We start from the raw sequence: 8,690 nt of genomic DNA on the forward strand, positions 1-8,690 counted from the left end.
CACGAAATGGCAACAAACTCTTTAAAAAGAGGTATTCTGGAGGAATGTCTTCTATCGTTTTGGCAAGTAACTGTATTATAAGCGCAATTGTTTTCGCGAAAACATGGGACCTGAACACACACAACTCCTGCTGCACACAGAAGTGCGTTGGCTCTCTCGAGGGAGAATACTCAAACGGCTGTGGGAATTACGATCTGAAGTACACACCTTTATGATTGAGCACAGATCTCCGCATGCCACACAGTTGCAAATATGTGCTATCTGCAGATATATTCAGCAAACTGAACGAACTGAATATATCTGCAGGGAAAGGACACCAGCATTTTAAAACTGTATGACAAGGTGGGAGGCTTCCTGAAGAAAGCAGAGCTGTGGAGAAGAGCCTCTGCACAGGGGAATATTACCTGCTTTGAGATGGATGATTTTCTCTCTAGTGAGGATGTGGACAGAGCTCCAGTCAAGTTGGACATCGTGGGACATTTGACGAATTTGGTTAAAACATTTAATTTTCAATTTCCTACTTTCCTCATATGGAGGATAAGTCTACACAGCTGGATTGGGTGAAAACCCCATTTCTCTTGTCCGAAGCATGTGGAAGTAAGCTATGGAAAGCCAAAAATGACATAATTAAAAATAAATACATATGTAAAAATGTGAGTCATAAATAAACAAAATGACTAAAAATGCACCAAAGAAAAGCATTAGAAAAAATATATCATGCAGTTATGTGAATGGAAATGGAAAATTAGTCCTTTTTATTTACTGTTACATTTATTTACGCTTACATTTATTCCCAAATACATTTCTTGCTCCTTTTATTTTTCTATTTATTTACACATTTTTTACCGTACTATTTCCCGTACCGTATTTATTTCTTCTCGCGCCTTTTTACATTTCTTTCTCCTACATTTACATTTCTGGCTGCATTTATTTCTGGCTGCATTTATTTCCGTATTCATTCTTGTCTCAGTATACAAATGAGGTGGGCTATCATTGGCCAGCGCACCGTTTCGCTCATTGGTCTCGCTAGGCCTCTGGCCTAAGTGTTGGTGAGAACTGAGAAGCTGTATGGAGAGATCGGAAGAGATTGAAAGCTATTTTGATGCAATTTGAATCACAATTTTTTTGTAATGAATCCACCGATCACTTGGAGTATGGTGGCGAGGGAGCTTCGAGGCTTCGCAGAGATGGCTGAGCGTAATAGGATGTCTATGTGGCTGAGACCTTGACTCCAGATTTCTTACCCTGCTCGCTCGCTACAATACGCCATACTCAAACGAAGATCCCCGCTACCTGTTGTGCAGTGGGATGTAGCAACAAAATAGGGGACGCAAACGTCTCATTTTATAGCTTTGGTGTATAGTACTTTCATTGTAGATGCACGACAGTTCATTTCCACGAGGGATCAATAAAGAGACTATCTATCAACTTTTTGAGAAAGTTAAAGAGCTGCACACATTGCCTTAGAGTTATTACAATCCTCACGTTATGTGTGGCCTGATTTCATGGGTTTGGGTGACAAATCCAGCGATTTTTTTCTCACTTGTCATTAGGGGGGATATTGTGTTGACAAAGCTCTGCAAAAGCTATGTATCACGTCCTGCAGTTCACGTTACAATCGAGCTGACGAGAGCGGACAAGGATCTCAACTGCTGATGTGCACTGGTTGTGGTTAACTTGCTTAGCTTCTGTTAGCTAAACTAACGGTGGACTGTTTAACTTGGTTAGCTTCCGTTAGCTAAACTAACTGTGCACTGCTTAGCTTCCGTTAGCTAAACTAACTGAACCATGGCAAGCAAAACGATAAACCTCATACGTTAAGGTTGACAGCTTGGGTATGATCAGTGTGTGTGAAGGTGATATGTGTGTGTGAAGGTGACTAACGTGAGTTAGCTGGTTAGCTTGCATAGCTTTGGTTATAAGAAAACAGAGCTAGGGGAGACTGGGGTAAGCAGCTCGACCAATGAGAGAGACGGTGCGCTGGCCAATGATAGCCCACCTCATTTGCATACCGAGACAAGAATGAATACAGAAATAAATGCAGCCAGAAATAAATACAGCCAGAAATGTAAATGTAGGAGAAAGAAATGTAAAAAGGCGCGAGAAGAAATAAATACGGTACGGGAAATAGTACGGTAAAAAATGTGTAAATAAATAGAAAAATAAAAGGAGGAAGAAATGTATTTGGGAATTAATGTAAGCGTAAATAAATGTAACAGTAAATAAAAAGGACTCATTTTCCATTTCCATTCACATAACTGCATGATATATTTTTTCTAATGCTTTTCTTTGGTGCATTTTTAGTCATTTTATTTATTTATGACTCACATTTTTACATATGTATTTATTTTTAATTATGTCATTTTTGGCTTTCCATACCTGTCACTAATCTGGAAACACTCCTGGAAGTGTCATCTGACCGTGGCCTCCAGATGAAGTTTGCCACATCCACACTCACACAGGAGCACCCTGACCTGGGAGAGAGCGCTTTGGAGCAGCTACCCTTTGCCTCCACATATTTATGTGAGGCCTTTTTCTCTGCAATGACTGTGATCAAAACAAAGCAGAGAAACAGACTGTGCAGAAGAGCTTGATCACAGCAGTTGTCTCCCTGTCACCAAGACTGACAAAGATTTTCAGTGAAGCACTAGCACAAGTTTCTTACTAAAATGTAATTGCAAACGCCCTCAGTTCAATGCAACAATGTTAAATCTTCAGTGTTGACAGTTTAATAAATCAGACAATGATGGCATAGCGCTGTGTATAACATATTTTTTTTCAATCAAAAATGCTTTGCGCTGGTTAGGGGGTACTTGGCTCAAAAAATATTTCACAGGGGGTACATCACTGAAAAAAGGTTGAGAACCACTGGTGTAGATATTCAATTCAAACATAACACCTTTCAAAAATGTGGTTGGCTTGTAAAAACTTTGTTGTATGTGTGAGGTAACCTGAAACCTGACTTGAGTGTCCTGAAACACACTTTTAAATAAAATGTGTTATTATTATTATGATTTATATAAGAACCCACATATAGCCACCCACAGATAGCAAGGAGTGCTTTGATTGACCCTTCTCATTTCCCCAGACTGTGTCACTCTAGGTCCAAGCATGGGGAACCAACGTATTGAACGCTGGTGGTGTACGTTGTGGAGTGAGGAATAATGTAAGTCCAGAGGATTGTAATCGGCTACTTCTCCAATGTCCGCCTTATTGCGTCTTCGCCACAGCTGATTCCTCTGAAGTGCTCTTTCTAGAGTTATTTTACTAATATTAAAGTTGTGCTCCTGAGATAATCGAGCTAAAATTTCAGCATTTGTATACCTACTTCTAAAATAATCTTCAATAATCGAGTCCTCTCCAGCCTATCTACTGTCATAATATGCGATATGTAGCACCAATGGATAGGCTACAATTACTGGTCTGATCCTGTTGAGAAGTTATCTCAAAATAAGGAGATAACTATGCCAAAATAACGAGATACTATATCAAAATAATGAGATACTATATCAAAATAATGAGATACTATCTCAATAATAATGAGAAATAATTTTCTTTTACGGAGCGGAAACGGGCTTCCATATTTTACAAGTGTGGTGATGCAGAGTTTTTGCAGTTGTGAGAATGCAAAGTTTTTTTTTTACACTAGGCGGTGCTATATCAAAAATGAGTCATAATGAGCTAGGGTCATGCACTCCCTAGAGGCCAGCTGGTGAAACGGTTGTAGTTTATTGCCCAAAAAGTGCTTTGATCACATGCTTGTTTCGTTTAATTTATCTTTAACACTATCCTAAACCAAACAGTCACATGTTATGTCCTTCCGTTACAACAATTTAGCTGATTTCAGAACAGGCATTGACAATTTCCCCATCATCAGTTACCCATGCACACCGGATCATCTGGTTTCTCTCTACAATAATGGTCTCCAAACTCTGCTGAACTCACTTGCTCCCCTCAAAACTCAGACTGTCTCATTCACCCACCCAGCCCCTTGGTTCTCCCCTCACCTACGTCAGCTGAAAGCCAAAGGGGGCCAGCTGGAGCGGCTTTCCAGAAGATCTGGACTCACTATCCACAAGCAGATCTATCATGCCCACATCATCAAATACAAAGACGCCCTCTCCTCAGCCAAATCCCAACACTTTACAAAAAAAATCACTGCTGTTGCTGGGAACACTAGGGCCCTGTTCTCAGTGGTCAACAGCACAGTGCGCCCCCCAGATTCCCTTCCCCCACACTTCTACTCCACTGACCACTGTAACACCCTGATGTCATTTTTTAATAAAAAAAATAGCCACCATCCACCAGCAACTAACCCCTCACATGTCTAGTTGTCCACCCCCTCTTATTCTCCACTCCCCCATCTCTTTTTTTTTTTTTTATTTTTTTTTTTATTGGGATTTTCAAATTATTATACAGCACAATATACATAGTTGCATACTTGGTGTAGTCAAGATCAACATTACATATACATAACATAAAATAACATACACAATAAAGTCAACCAAATGCCCACCCCCCACCCAAAAGTAACTAAATATAAAAAAAGAAAAAATGGACAAGACAACACAGGACTAGGCAATGAATACACAGGATGAAATTTTAGGTTTAGCAATAGGCATGCATAGAAATTATTTACATTGCAGGTAGCTGGATTTTATCTCTGACGTGAGTGATAAAAGGGTTCCATATCTCAAAAAACCTCTTTGCAGAGCCCCTTAGTGAGTGTTTTATCTTTTCTAGTTTAAGAAAATATAGCACATCTTGAATCCAGTGTGTAAAAGTGGGAGGATGTGGATCCTTCCACATGAGTAAGATTAAACGTCTGGCAATAAAAGTCACAAAAGCAATGGAATCTGACTGTGTTTTTGTCAATTTAAGATGGTCTGGGGAGGCACCAAAAATGGCCATGAAAGGGCAAGGACTGATGGTTATATCCCCGCCTATGCATTCTGAAAGAGTTTCAAAAATCAAACACCAAAAGTTTTTAAGTTTGCTGCAGGCCCAAAACATGTGGGCATGAGTAGCAGGGGATGAATGGCATCGACTGCAGATGGGACTAATGTCTGGGAAGTGTCTTGATAGTTTTAGGTTGGTCCAGTGTGAGCGGTGTAAAATTTTACATTGCATTAGGCTGTGCCTAGCACAAATCGATGAACTATGTACTCTTTGCAGGATAGAGAGCCACAAATCGTCTGTAATGCTTTCACCTAAATCAAATTCCCAATCAGCTTTTAAAGATGGAAGCAGTGAGTGGCGCTCCTGTGTAAACTTGTTGTATATTATGGAAATGATCCTCCTAAATGATTCAGGTCGCTCTACAAGCACCTCAAATGGGTTGCATGGTGGCAGTGCTGGAAATATTGGCAGTGTTTTACGCAGAAAGTCTCGGACCTGAAGGTAGCGGAAGAAGTTACTTTTTGGGAGGTCAAATTGGCTACAGAGCTGGTCAAATGAGGAAAGAACACTATCAGAGTAGAGGTCATAGAAAGATTCCATACCTAATCTCTGCCAATACAAAAATGACATGTCTAACAAGGAAGGTGTGAAAACATGGTTTGAATGGATAGGAGCTTTTAAAGAGAAACATGTCCATCCAAAATGACGACGCATCTGTTTCCAGATCTTTAAAGTTGATCTCACTATCTTATTTTTGGTAAATGCCGTTGGGGATTCAGAGGTGGAGGAATAGACCAATGCTGGCAAAGAGGAGGGTAGGCAAGACAAAGATTCAAGAACACACCATGATGGTGCATCAGCACCTGGATCCTCATACAGCCAATGTACAATTGGACGTATATTAGAAGCCCAGTAGTATGCAAGGAAATCTGGAGCTGCCATACCACCAAGACACTTTGGATGTTGTAGGATACTTCTCGCTATGCGGGGAGCTTTGTTATTCCATACAAACGATGAAATGACAGAATTAAGTTTGTGAAAGAATGATTTGGCAATGAATATAGGGATGCATTGAAATAGATAAGTGAATTTGGGAAGAATGTTCATACGAATGGAATTAATGCGGCCTGCAACAGAGAGTGGAAGGGGCCTCCAATGCTCAAGGTTAAGTTCAGTCTGTTTGAGGAGAGGTGAAAAATTGGCAGAAAAGAGGTTGGAGAATTTATCCACAACATTAACACCTAAATATGTAAATGTATTTGAAACCTTGAAAGGCAAGGAACTGAATGTGTATTGATGAGCTGCCTGATTAATTGGAAATAATTCACTCTTCTGTAAATTGAGTTTATAGCCTGAGAGATGATGAAATGTATCTAAAATGTTCAGCACATGTGGGAGAGATTGGGCTGGGTCTGAAATGTATAAAAGTAGGTCATCTGCATATAATGAGACTTTTTGTTCCTGACCCTCTCTCATAATACCTTTTATCAGGGAAGTCTGGCTCAGAGTAAGTGACAATGGCTCAATGGCCAAAGCAAAGAGCAAGGGCGATAGTGGACAACCCTGTCTTGTACCACGGCCTATCTGAAAGTATTTTGAGAAGGTGTTATTGGTACGAACAGAAGAGAGAGGAGAAGTATACAGTAATTTAACCCAAGAAATAAACATCTTGCCAAAACCAAACTTTTCAAGGGTGTAAAAAAGGTAGTTCCATTCAACCCTGTCAAAAGCCTTTTCGGCATCTAAGGATACTACAACTTCGGGAATGGGGGATTCAGATGGGTGGTATATAATGTCAAATAAACGCCTCACATTAAAAAAGGAAAATCTGTTCCTGATGAAGCCTGTTTGGTCAGCTGATATAATGTCAGGTAAGATTTTTTCCAGACGACGAGCAAGGACTTTTGCTAAAATCTTTTCCATCCACGTTTAACAGGGAAATAGGCCGATAGGAACCACAGCAGTGAGGGTCTTTGTTCTTCTTCAGAAGTAGCGAAATTTGGGCAGATCGTAAAGTTTTGGGAAGAATGCCTGAAGCAAGGGACTCAGTGAACATGTTGTGAAGCAGAGGAATGAGCTTTACAGAAAATCTTTTGAAGAACTCCGCCCCAAATCCGTCCGGCCCAGGACTCCGCCCACTTTGTGTAGCCATAATAGCTTCCCCCACCTCTTCTGCAGTGATTGGTCTATCAAGATTTTCAGCCGTGTCCTCTGATAGTTTGGGAATGGAAAGATTAGCAAAAAATGTTAACAGGTCATCAGTGGATGGTTGCTGTTCTGAAGTATAGAGTGATACATAAAAATTCTTGAAAGCATTATTTATTTCTTGGGGATCCCTAGTAAGGCCACTGCTTGTGTTGATTTCGGCAATGACTCGTGAAGCAGCAGATTGGCGAAGTTGGTGTGCCAAAAGACGGCTAGGTTTATCACCGTACTCATAGTAGGTGTGTCTTGATTTCAAGATCATTTCTTCCGCATTAATTGTGCTGAGATTGTCAAATTCTGTTTTGAGGAGAAGCTTCTCCTTATACAAAGCAGGGGAGGGAGATTGAATGTATTGACTTTCTAGACTTTGAATGCGGTGCATGAGATTGGTGAGAGTAAAAGACCGCATCTGCTTATCATATGCTACACGAGATATTAGTTGGCCTCTCATGTAGGCTTTAAACGCTTCCCATAATGTACTATGATTTGTTTCACCATTTGCATTAGTGTCGATAAAGAAATCAATTTGTTGTGATATATATTCAGCAAAGTCCGAATCAGATAGGAGAGACGTATTAAGTCTCCAAGGTGGGCGAGACGTAGATCTGTGGACAAAATTAATGGCCATTAAGAGGGGTGAATGATCTGAGATAACCCTAGCATGGTAGCTACAGCTTTGAATAAGTGGAAGCAATTTATTGTCAACAAGAAAATAGTCTATACGTGTAAATGTGTGATGGACAGGAGAAAAAAATGAATAACCCTGAGCATTGGGGTTCAGGCGTCGCCATATGTCTGCCAGACCATAATTATTGAGGTTCCTATTAATAACTTTAGCGGATTTTGACATAGAATATTTTTTCCTAGCAGATGTATCCAGAGATTGAAGGCAACAATTCAAATCCCCAGCTATAATCACCAGATGAGTGTCAATATCTGGCAAACTAGAGAAAAACTTTACAAAAAACTGCTCATCATCATGATTGGGGCCATAAACATTTGCTAGTATCAGTGGAGTCTCATATAACGTCCCTGTAACAATGACATAGCGCCCATTACGGTCTGCTATAACATTTGATGAAACAAAAGGTACTGAATGATGAATTAAAATAGCAACACCTCTGGCTTTACTATTAAATATAGAATGGAATGACTGAGAGACCCATCGTCTGCGTACTTTAGTGTGGTCAGAGATGTTCAAATGAGTCTCCTGAATAAACGCAATTTGAGCACCTAAATTATCAAGATGAGAAAGAACCTTGTTGAGTTTTGTGGGCTTTCCCAAGCCTCTTACATTCCAGCTAACAAAAGAAATACGCCTACTTGCTACGTTTCTAGCTAGACTGTTAGCCATACTGTAGGACATGAGAGTGTAACAGTAGTACAGTCAGTTGAGTGAAATACAACACTGCAGTATATCATACGCCTAGACATATAAAAAATATAAAAAACACATAGACCCACCCCACTCGTACACCTCCCCGAACGCGGTGTAATTATCCCCATAAGAAAAGTGAACGTTAGATCGATCTGTCAGTTACTAGTGACTAGTTAGAGAAAAACAAATGCAAACTGAGGCAAGTATC

Source organism: Sprattus sprattus (genome assembly GCF_963457725.1).
Source record: "Sprattus sprattus genome assembly, chromosome: 2".
NCBI lineage: Eukaryota > Metazoa > Chordata > Actinopteri > Clupeiformes > Clupeidae > Sprattus > Sprattus sprattus.